At 47.4% G+C, this 12,129-nt stretch overlaps 1 long non-coding RNA gene and 1 pseudogene across 1 annotated transcript in view; one reads left to right on the forward strand and one right to left on the reverse strand.

Moving 5' to 3' along the window:
- Positions 1-9,616, reverse strand: part of LOC149119901 (uncharacterized) — a 46,041-nt gene extending 36,425 nt beyond the window's left edge. Inside the window, exon 1 of the long non-coding RNA XR_016227519.1 lies at positions 8,237-9,616. This is a non-coding gene — a long non-coding RNA (uncharacterized LOC149119901). The remainder of the gene's footprint in view (positions 1-8,236) is intronic.
- On the forward strand, positions 5,712-5,816 carry LOC127485423 (U2 spliceosomal RNA; annotated as a pseudogene).
- Positions 9,617-12,129: the final 2,513 nt, after the last annotated feature.

Raw genomic sequence — 12,129 nt, forward strand, 5'->3', positions numbered from 1 at the left:
GAGCAACAACAACAACAACAAAAATACTAAAGGAACAAAATAGTAAGTTTTTCCTCAACAGTCTAGACAAGGGCTGCTCATGTCATTGTCTCTCATAGTGTCCATTTCACTTCAATGGGTATCATTTTAGGTGCTCGTTTAGTTGCCATCGATCAGGGAGAACATGTGATATTTATCCCTTTTGGACTGGCTTATTTCACTCAGCATGATGTTTTCCAGCTTCCTCCATTTTGTTGTGAATGCCCGGATTTCGTTGTTTTTTACTGCTGTATAGTGTTCCATAGAGTACATATCCCATAGTTTCTTTATCCAGTCATCCGTTGATGGACATTTAGGTTGATTCCATGTCTTAGCTATTGTGAATTGAGCTGCAACAAATATTGAGGTGCAAATGGCTTTTTTCACCCCTTTAATTCCATTTGGGTATATTCCAAGGAGTGGGATGGCTGGGTCCTGTGGTAGTGCTATGTTCAGGTTTCTGAGGACTCTCCAGACTGTCTTCCATAGTGGCTTTACCAGCTTGCATTCCCACCAACAGTGGATTAGTGTCCCCTTTTCTCCACATCCTCGCCAGCATCTGTTGTTGGTTGATTTCTGTATGTAAGCCAATCTAACCGGAGTGAGGTGGTATCTCATTGTGGTTTTGATCTGCATTTCCCTGATGGCTAGGGATCCTGAGCATTTTTTCATGTGCCTGTTGGCCATTTGGATTTCCTCTTTTGAAAAATGCCTGTTAAGGTCCTTGGCCCATTTTTTTATTGGGTTGTTTGTTTTGATTCTGTGGTGTTTTTTGATCATTGTGTAGATTCTAGTTGTTAATCCTTTATCTGTTGTGTAGTTTGCGAATAACGTCTCCCATTCTGTTGGTTGCCTCTTCGCTTTCCTGACTGTTTCCTTTGCTGTTAAGAAACTCTTCAATTTTAGGTAATCCCATTTGTTTATTTTATCTTTGATTACCCGTGCCTGTGGGGTCTTCTCCAGGAATTCTTCGCCTATTCCGATATCTTGGAGGGTTTCCCCTATGCTCTCAATTAGTTTCATGGTGTCGTGGTGCAACTCTAGTTCTTTGATCCATGTTGAGTGGATTTTTGTATAAGGTGTAAGGTAGGGGTCTTGCTTCATACTGCGGCATGTGGACATCCAGTTTTCCCAGCACCATTTGTTGAAGAGGCTGTCCTTGTTCCAGGGGTTGGTTTTAGGTCCTTTGTCAAATATGAGTTGGTTATAGATGTTTGGATTGATCTCCGGTGTTTCTATTCTGTTCCATTGGTCTATCCATCTGTTTTTGTACCAGTACCAGGCTGTTTTGATTATAACTGCCCTGTAGTATGCTTTGAAGTCTGGAATTGTGATGCCTCCAGCCTTGTTTTTATTGTAAAGGATTGCTTTAGCTATTCTGGGTCTCCTGTTTCTCCATATGAATTTCAGCATCGTTTTTTCTAGGTCTTTGAAGAATGACTTTGGTATTTTGATTGGTATTGCATTGAACTTGTAAATTGCTTTTGGGAGAATGGACATTTTGATGATATTGATTCTTCCAATCCATGAGCATGGTAGGTTTTTCCATTTTTTTGTGTCATCTTCTATTTCTTTTTTTAGTGTTTTGTAATTTTCATCATAGAGGTCTTTGACCTCCTTGGTTAAATTTATTCCAAGGTACTTTATTGTTTTTGTGGCTATTGTGAATGGGATTGATCTTAGTAGTTCTTCCTCGGCCCTGGCATTGTCTGTGTATACAAAGGCTGTTGATTTCTGAGCGTTGACTTTGTATCCTGCTACTTTACCAAACTCTTCTATGAGTTTCAGTAGCCTCTTATAGGAGTTTATTGGGTCCTCTATATATAGTATCATGTCATCTGCAAACAGGGATAGTTTGACTTCCTCCTTTCCCATTTGTATCCCTTTATTTTCTTTTTCTTGCCTGATGGCTCTGGCTAAGACTTCTAGGACTATATTGAATAGCAATGGTGAGAGTGGGCATCCCTGTCTGGTGCCAGTTCTCAATGGAAATGCCTCCAACTTTTCCCCATTCAATATGATGCTGGCCTTTGGTTTATCATAGATTGCCTTAATTGTGTTGAGGAATGTTCCTTCTAACCCCAATTTTCTTAGGGTTTTCATCATGAAGGGGTGTTGTTTTGTCAAATGCTTTCTCTGCATCTATTGAGATAACCGTATGATTTTTGTTTCTCAATTTGTTAATGTGCTGGATTACGTTGATTGACTTTCGAATATTGAACCATCCCTGCATACCAGGGATAAATCCCACTTGGTCCGGGTGAATGATCTTTCTGATGTGTAGTTGGATTCGGTTTGCCAGAATTTTATTGAGTATTTTTGCATCTATGTTCATCAGGGAGATAGGTCTGTAGTTTTCTTTCTCTGCTGTATCTTTTCCGGGCTTAGGAATTAAGGTGATATTGGCTTCGTAGAAGGAATTTGGGAGGATTCCCTCTCTTTCAATCGTTTGGAATAATTTGAGAAGAACTGGGGTTAGTTGTTCTCTAAATGCCTGGTAAAATTCAGCAGTGAAGCCATCCGGTCCTGGGCTCTTCTTTTTCGGTAGTGCGTTTATTACTGATTCAATTTCTTCCATGGTTATGGGTCTGTTTAGATTTTCTGTATCTTCACGGCTCAGTTTAGGAAGGTTGCATTTGTCCAGGAATCTATCCATTTCTTCCAGGTTCCCCAATTTGTTAGCATACATCTCTTTGTAGTAGTTTCTGATGATTCTTTTTATTTCTATTGTGTCAGTTGTTACATTTCCATTACTATCTTTGATTTTACAGATTTGGGTCTTCTCTCTCCTTTTTTTGGTTAGTTGGGCCAATGGTGTGTCGATTTTGTTTATTTTTTCAAAGAACCAGCTCCTGGTTTTGTTGATCTTTTGTATTGTTTTTTTTTGGTTTCAATTCTGTTTATTTCTTCTCTGATCTTTAGTATTTCTTTCCTCCTTTTGGATTTGGGCTTGATTTGCTGCTGTTTTTCTAGTTCCTTGAGGTGCATGGAGAGTTCATTTGTTTGGTTCCTTTCCAGCTTCTTGATGTAGGCACTAATTGCTATAAACTTTCCTCTTAGCACTGCTTTTGCTGTGTCCCACAGGTTTTGATAGGTTGTGTTATCATTTTCATTTGTTTCTAGAAATCTTTTGATTTCTCTTTTAATTTCTTCGATGACCCACTGTTCATTTAGGATCATGTTGTCCATTCTCCATATATTTGCATATGGTGTAGAGATTCTTGGGTTGTTGATTTCAAGTTTCACTGCACTATGGTCTGAGAAGCTGCATGGTATGGTTTCAATTTTTTTGAACTTGTTGAGGCTCCCTTTATGGTCTAGTATATGGTCAATCCTAGAGAATGTTCCATGTACTGGGGAGAAATACGTGAACTCTGTGTCTGTGGGGTGGAGGGTTCTGAAGATATCTATTAGGTCTATTTGGTCTATGGCGTCAATTAGCTCAGTTGTTTCCTTGTTGAATTTCTGTCTGGTTGATCTGTCCGTTGGTGAGAGTCCCCTGCTACTATTGTATTTGAGTCTATATCTCCCTTTAAATCCTTTAGTAATTCTTTCAGGTAGCCAGGCGCCCTGTAATTAGGTGCGTATACATTTATAATAGTAATGTCTTCCTGTTGGATAGATCCTTTAATCATTATATAGTGCTCTTCTCTGTCTCTTTTAATAGTTTTTATGTTAAAGTCTATTTTGTCTGATATTAGGATGGCCACATCAGCTCTTTTTTGATTTCCATTAGCTTGGAGTATCTTTTTCCATCCTTTCACTTTCAGTCTGCGTGCATCTTTGCTGATGAGGTGTGTCTCCTGAAGGCAGCATATAGTTGGATCCTCTTGTTTTATCCAATCCGCTAGTCTGTGCCTCTTTGTCGTGGAATTAAGACCATTCACATTCAATGTGATTACTGTTAAGTACTGTCTTTTTCCCTTCATGTTTCCTGAAACGAGCTGTTTATGTATTTTGAACTTTGTTTGTGGGTTATTCTACATTCGCTTTTTTTTGCAGTGAAGTTCTTGTTTTTGTATTTCTGTGTGCAGCACGTCTTTGAGCAAGTGTTGTAGGGTTGGACGCGTGGATACAAATTCTTTCAGTTTCTGTTTGTCGTGGAAGATCTTTATTTCCCCTTCATTCATAAATGATAGCTTTGCAGGATATAGTATTCTAGGTTGGCATTGTTTGTCTTTTAAAACTTGAAATATATCATGCCATTGTCTCCTTGCCTGTAGTGTTTGCGATGAGAAGTCTGGGGTGAGTCTGATTGACTTACCCCTGAATGTGATTTGTCGCTTTTCTCTGGCACATTTTAGGATTTGTTCTTTGTGTGTCACTGAACTGAGTGTTGCCACAATGTGTCGTGGTGAATTTCTCTTCTGGTCTACTCTGTTCGGAGTCCTGGCTATCTGTTGTATTTGTATGTTGTTATCCAGCTGCCTTTGTTTAAAGTTTTCTGATATTATTTTGTTGAAGACACCGTCTAATCCATTCTCTCTTTCCACCCCCTCAGGGACTCCTATTATCCGAACATTACACCGTTTGATTGAATCTTGTAGGTCTCCGACCGTGTTTTTTAATTTTTTAATTTCTTCTTCCTGCGATTGAACTGACTGTATTATTTCTGGAAGTTTGTCTTCAAATTCTGATATTCGGTCTTCTATTTCATCTGTTCGATTTCTGAGGGATTCCACGGTGTTTTTTATATGGTCAATTGAGTTTTTCAGTTCTAGTATCTCATTCTGGCTTCTCTTTAAGATCTCTAATCCTTGGGCTTGTTTTTCATTCAGCTTTTGACACTGTTTCTCATTATTTCTAAGTATTCTGATTATTAATTTTCTGAATTCTTTTTCTGGCATGTTTTCAACTTCTTCTTCTGCCTCTGTTATGGTTGGTTTAGCCTGCTCCATTGGCAAATTTATATTATCTTCTATATTTTTTTGGTTTTTGGTTTTGTTTTTTGGCATTCCGTCTGGGTGATTTTTCGGGTTGATTTCCCTCTACTATAGGCTGCTGTGAGTCTCTACCAATATCCAGTGTAACCAGGCTGCTCTACACAGCCCGCAAGTAAACAGACAGGGTGGCTGCTCTCTGCCCACTGCAGCTCTGGATCCTGTGCTTTTTCCCCACCAGGAGGCGCTATTCAGTAACTTGAGTAGTCGGGTCTCAGGACTTTGGGCTGCCCTCCCTCGAGCACCCTCAGCTCCACCTTTGGGCTCCGCCTCTGAAGGTTAGGGTGGAGGCAAAGATAGTTCTCCTTTAAGCCCGAATGTAAACAAACAAAATGGCTGCTTCCCGCCCGCTGGAGCTCCGGGGAGGCGCCAAGAGATACTGGCTTACTCAGTCTCTCAGTTAGTGTCCCTGAATCGTGCACTCTCTCCGCCGGCGCCACTCACTCTGTTCCGTTTTTCTATTTCCTCCCCCACTCAGTCGTGCATGTCTCAGTGTCCGTCCCAGGGTGTGTTGGGGGAGGGGTGGCGGCAGCTGTGCCACGGTGCTGGGCTAGTGCCCCGTCTCACCTCGGCTTCCAGCGCTGGTGCGTACACGCTCCTGCTGGTGTTCTGAGTCCCAGGCGTCCGCGTCCTCCCCGCGTGTCCACCCTAACACCCCAGTTTGAGGAAGGGCTTAAAAACTACAAATTTTCATCCCTCTTTGAACCTTCCCTTAGTGGAGCTTCGCTGTGCTCCCTCCCTCTCTATTCCACCATCGCTTCTCGGCCTTTTGGCTAAGATCAAGTGTAGTATCTGTTCTTATCAGTTTAATAATATAGACATTTTACGTAAGTATCGTAGAGAAATTCTGGAACTATAAAGTAAAAACTAAAATGAATAGGATGGGCCTGACAGCCCATGAAAGAGAAAGGAGTGGGGAAAAAAAGATTCAGGCTGACTTTTTGGTGTGGTGGGTAAAGCCACCACCTGGGTGCTGGCTACAGTCCTGGCTGTTCTGTTTCTGATCCATCTCTCTGCTAATGGCCTGGGAAAGCATCAAAAGATGACCCAAGTGCCTGGGCCCCTGCTACCCATGTGGGAGACCCAGATGAAGCTTCTAGCTTTGACTTGGTGCAGCCCTGGCCATTGTAGCCATCAAGAGAATGAACCAGTGAATGAAAGATCTCTTTCTCTCTCTCCATCTCTCTGACTTCAAAAATAAATTTAAAAATCTTTGAAAGAAAAAAAAGTTAACTTAAAGACAGAAAAACAGGAGCTGGAGCTGGAGCGTAGTGGGTAAAGCCACCACCTGCAGTGCCGGCATCCCATATAGATGCCAGTTCGAGTTCCGGCTGCTCCACTTTTTTTTTTAAAGATTTATTTATTTTTCACTTGAGAGTCAGAGTTACACAGAGAGGAGAGGCAGAGAGAGGGAAAGAGAGGTCTTCCATCTGATGGTTCACTCCCCAATTGGCCGCAACGGCCAGAGCTGCGCCGATCTGAAGGTTGTAACTGGAGGACATCAAGTTGAGTGAAATAAGCTGAACACAGAAAAATACCGCATGTTCTCTCCTACATGCAGGTGCTAAAATTTAGAACAAAAATTGGAAGTGCAGCTCTAGGGACTTGAACCAGTGCCCATATGGGATGCCGGCACTGCAGGTGACAGCTTTACCTGCTTTACCACAGCACTGGCCCCACAAACTTTGGTTTAAATCTGTGTCACAGTGGAGAATTAGACACTACTACAGTTTTAATGATTCTGTGACTTTTAAAATTTAGGAGAGAATTTGAGAACCTTTTCATTTGATGATCATTTACAGCCCTTGCCTACACTCCTGCTCAGCTACAGTCTTTTCACTCTGTACTTGCTGAACTCTTCACTTGGTGCAGCACTAAGCCTTTGGCACAATGGAAACCAAGAATGCTACCTCAAAACAAAAACAAACTCAAACACCTACAGGGGTTAGATAAAGTAGATACACAATACGCACCTAAATCAAGATACGTAAGTGTTTGAGGGCCTAGCACAGTGGGTTAAAGCTGTTGCCTGTTCAGTGCCGGCATCCCATATGGGTGCTGGTTTGAGTCCCAGCTGCTCCACTTCCGATCCAGCTCTCTGCTAAGGCCCGGGAAGGCAGTGGAGGACGGCCCAAGTGTTGGAACTCTGCACCCCTGTGGGAGACTCGAAAGACGCTTTACTGCTTTACCACAGCACTGGCACACAAACTTTGGTTTAAATCTCTGTCACAGTGAAGAATTAGACACTACTACAGTTTTAATGATTCTGTGACTTTTAAAATTTATGAATGAATTTGAAACCCTTTTAATTTGATGATCACTTACAGCCCTTGCCTACACTCCTGCTCAGCTATGGGCTTTTCACTCTGTACTTGTTGAACTCTTCACTTGGTGCAGCACTAAGCCTTCGACCACAATGGGAACCAAGAATGCTACCTCAAAAAAAAACTATTGATAAACTAAAAAAATTTTTTTCAAGTAAAAAATAAAAGAATCAAGTAAAAAATAAAAGTGTAACGATGACCAATCAACTGTGCCAGCACCCACATTAACCAACTTTCATCACTAGGACACCACAGCTGGACAACCACAAAGGCCAACTTCCTCAACCTCAAGTCACTCCATCTTCTGCATTCTAAAACCCAGTAACAATTTCCACCTTATCACCACCCACCCTTCACATCATTCTACACACCCGCCCAACTGGAAGGCACCCAAAACCCCAACACGTGACCTCCAAGTTTCAGGACACCCTTCAGTAGACAAGGCAGTTATACAAACCAACACCGCAACAACACCGCAAGAACACGCCCTAAATATGAATACTAGTCACGCTAAAAACCATCGCCCAAGAGGTAACATGATTCCGCACCCAATACTTCCCAACGATAAGCCCAAAGCATGAGAAACAGAAGCGTTGCAAGGAAACCTTACACAATACACCGCACACACACACAACACACACACACACACACACACACAATCTTAATGAAAACACAGCGCAGGTCGTAATTCTCACATGGAATTTAACCATGACCAACAACAACAACAAAAACTCCTCCCTCTATTCCGACGACAGGAACTCACCGCCCCGGCAGCACCCGCAGCAGGACACCCAGCAGACCAGCCGCCCCCCGAGCAGCACCGAGTCCCCGACACGCACACTCCCAGCGTCCTGGAGGCTTCCTCCCGGCTCCCACCCCCGGGAGAGCGTCCCGGGCCTCCGGTCACGACCCCCACCCCGCGACGCCCCCTCAGACGCTGACCACAGGACTCACCGGGCCTCAGGGGCAGCGCGGGGATGGCGACGCGACGCGTGGCACCGGGCACCGGGCACCGGGACGTTCTCCAGGCGGGAGGCGGACCCGCCCGGCACCTGGAGCCCTCGTGTCCGTGTGCCGGCCCTTTCTTCCCTCGGGGCTCTCCACAGCGTCTTCCGGTCCTGAAGGTCAAGCCTGGCGCGCTGGACATCCTGGAGGCGACAACCCTCCACCTCAGAAAATAAACACAATACGGCTGACCCAGCCCCGGACAGCACATTTATAGCCCCGCTATTCAAATGAGGGCTCCTGAGAGGTTCACTTCCATTGGGTACCGTGGAAGGCACCAACCAACCAATCAGAAAGGAACGCTGGCGACAGCGCAAAGGCGGCCAGCCCTCGGGGCCATCTCTGAGCCGCTCCATGGCTGCTGAGCATGCTGAGGTGGCGCGGGAGTTCTCTGCGCCTGCGCACTGATGCGGGGCAGCGGGAGCACGGCACCACAGCTCCCTGCCTGAAGAGGGCGCTCCTGCGACCCGGCGGCTGCCGGCCCAGGAAGCCCGAGTGTCCCGCCCCTCCTGGCTGCCCTAGAAGCCGGGTGCTGACAGCAGTGGCTGCAGGCAGGTCCCCATCTCTCTCCCAGGTTCCCTGCACCGGGGCTCGGCAAGCACCGTCCCCCACCTCCCTTGTGTCCTCCCAGGCTCTGGTTGGCCTTGCCTTTTGGACTGGACCCTCGCCAGATCCCGGCGGCGGCCTGCAGTCCGCTCACCAGTGCCTCTGCTTGCACAGCCGGTGCCGGGCTGCGGCTACCTCGGTGCAGGCGACTCCCTGTTCAGCGGGGGCCGGGACCCCAGTGCGTGCAAGATCTCTGTTTCTCGTCCTGTCAAGAAAAAATAAATAATGGAGCATTTTTTAAAGGTAGCCGGACGAAATAAGAAATTTGGAGACGTGAATGGACTGAAAGCCGCTTTTTCCAGGCTGAGAGACTGAGATCCCTGCTCAGGAGGTTTTGCCCTGGGCTGGATCAGACCGGAAGGCCGGGCCGTTGGGGCCACTGGACCAAGGAGGATGTGTGCTGCGGAGAGCAGCCCTGGGCGCCACACTGGGCCCAGAGTCCCTGCCACGAGTGCTCCTGGGAATGCTTTGTGCAGCTTAAATCTGAACAGTTGTTCTTTGCACATAAGCCTTTGCCAGCAGAATGGAATACATTTTTTTAAAGTGTACTGGTGGATTTCTACAATCAGAAGGGGGCCCACAGAGTCACCTGCGAGGGAGACACCATGAGACTGACTGGCTTCATCCTCACTCTCCTGACGAGGCCACTGAACTTAAACTTGTCCTGGGGAGGCCATCTCGGGACCTCACAGAAGCAGAGTGTGTGACGGTGAGGACATGCCAGGCCTGAGATGCCTGCACTCTCTTGGGTCAATCAGAGGATTGAAAAACTCTTGAGTGAGATAATGAATGGGCATCTCAATAAATGTGTCAAATAAAAAAAGAGTCTTGTATTCTGCAGTCCTCTGAGTAGCCCCTCCGTCTCCCTGGCTGCTCAGGTCAAAATCTCAGGTGCCATCCCTGCCACCTTCCTTTCCATCTTGTCCCGCGTCTCACCAGATCCTGTTGGCTGTGCCTCCCAAAGGTATCCGGGATCCCAGCTCTCGCCACCATCTCCACGGCAACCCAGACCTAACCCCGGCCTGTGCTCTTCTCAGGAGCAGGGGGGCCCTGCCTGGTCCCCTGCTTGCTCACAGGAGCTGGAGTGCTCTCTCCAGGCTCTCCTTGGGGGATGCCATGCCTTTGCCTAAAGCCTCCAATGACGTCCCACCACGTCCAACACAATCAGACCTCAACGCCCCCACCCCCAGCCCAGCCCAGCCCAGCCCAGCCCAGCGGCTCTATCTCCTTGGTCTTCTCCCTCCGGTCATCATGGCCATCTTCCCACACCTCCAGCCTGCCCTTCTGTTTCTGGCTGGGGTCTTCCCCCTTGCCCATCTGTCTGCTTCCCCAGATGTTGGTATTTCTGTCTTGCCCTTCAGGTTTCAGATTCAAGGTCACTTCTTTGGAGAGGTCTTTTTCCACCTCCTTAGTTAATGGGAATGCAATCCAGGTCTCCCGCGTGGCTGGCAGGGACCCAGGTGTTGGAGCCGTCACCTGCTGCCTCTCGGGGTGCACATTAGCAGGAGGCTGGCATTGTGAGCAGAGCCAGGCCTTGGGACGAGGCACTCTGAAACGGGAGGTAGTGTCGCACGTGGCATTTCAACCACTGCACCAGAGCCCTTTCCCTGTCTTCTCTCCCAAACAGCACCACACGACTGTCAGAAACCTCAACCTCCTCAGCGGTGTTGTCTGTCCCCTCCACCTCGATTACCTGCACCTCTACTTGTGAGAGCAAGGACCGGTCTTGGGCCTGACTCAGGGGCACGGATGGCAGAGGAGACAGAGGACACAGTGCGAGGTCAAAACCTTCATGGAAAATGGAAGTAAAGGATACGCTTATGTTGGTGCCCCAAATATTGAATTCAGGCATAGTTTTTCCCCCCATAACATTCATTTTTCATGAACCTTTTGAAAGCCCCTTGTATATAGGCAAGTACGTCGAGGTAGGACCTGAAGGCAGGACTCACTTACTGAAGGCAAAGGGCAGAAGCCAGATGAGGAGCCCCCGGCCATAGCAGGGGAGAGGCCTGGAGAGTTCTCTGGCCTTAGGTGTGGTGGCAGGAAGCCCACGACCAGACTCTGCCCCCAGCATTTTCCCTGGTGCTGGGCTCCCAGACCCTGAGGCCGGCATCGTGCCTGGGAGGCAAAATCCCCTCACTCCTGCTCCGCTTGCCCATGTGCCTTCCAGCGGAGCAGAGCAGCAGCTCTGGCGTCCTCGGGGCGCATGCCTGGCTACAGTGAATCTCGCTGAGAGGGCGGAGCAGGAGCAGGGGTCCTGCTCCAGCCAGTTGGTCTAGAGAAGGCGGGCGGGGGAGGGGGGACGTTTTTATGCCAAGGGCCATTTGGGTAATTGTAACATCATTTGCAGGCCATACAAAATCACAAAATGCTGTAGAGTTATTGAGTTTTGAGTCTCGCCCGTGGTTGCCCTGGCAGGGCTTTCCATGGCTTGCAGGCTGAATGTTCTCCACCCCTGCTCTGGAGAACGGAGCCCCTGAGATGAGTCTGGAAGAAGGCACTGGCCAGGTGTGGGGGGGCAAACAGATATTTCTGGTAAAGCAAACGGTCCATGCAAAGGATGGGGTGGGGAGTGGCTGCAGAAGGACCTCGGAACTACAGGTTGTTTGGAGCGGCTGGGACCTCGCACGGAGAGGCCAAGGCCCACAGGTAGGCAGCGCTAGGTCACAGCGTCCTTCAGCACCGCACAGGGACCTGGGGAAGGCTCTGCTGCTCTGCGCTGTTTCGCAAAAGAAGGTTTAAGACTCAAACATTTGTTTTTGGGCAAATTGTGCTTTCGAAGTCTTAAGGATGCAGTGATCAAACCATTAATTGGGATTTCATTTGAACTTCAGTGTGGCTGAAAGGGATGCTCAAACTAATCATCACCTCAGGAGGGAAGGTGGGAGGAGGCTGTTTCTGTGCAGGATGAAGTCTCTGAGCACAATGCATCCATGAGCAACAGAAGGAAATCTTCGTACAGCCAAATACGAGTGAGTGAGGGAGAATCAGGGCCATTTTGCACCATCCGAGGCATGGGTGAGCGTGGATTACATCATAAAGGCAGGACAGCGAATGAGAGCTCTCCCTTCCCCTCCATGCACAAGAGGGAGCTTGGACCAGGTTTGCCATCGAGGAGGAAATAATCTCTCAGGGAGCAAACGACCCCACAGTGGGAACTCCGGAAGCGCAAGACACCCTCCTAGGGCGACTCCTGCAAAGCCTATGCCAGTGTGAAAGCAAAGCCCCTCCCACCA

Source organism: Oryctolagus cuniculus, chromosome 21 (assembly GCF_051225735.1).
Source record: "Oryctolagus cuniculus isolate XC-2025 breed Fujian yellow rabbit chromosome 21, ASM5122573v1, whole genome shotgun sequence".
In the NCBI taxonomy this organism is placed as follows: Eukaryota; Metazoa; Chordata; class Mammalia; order Lagomorpha; family Leporidae; genus Oryctolagus; species Oryctolagus cuniculus.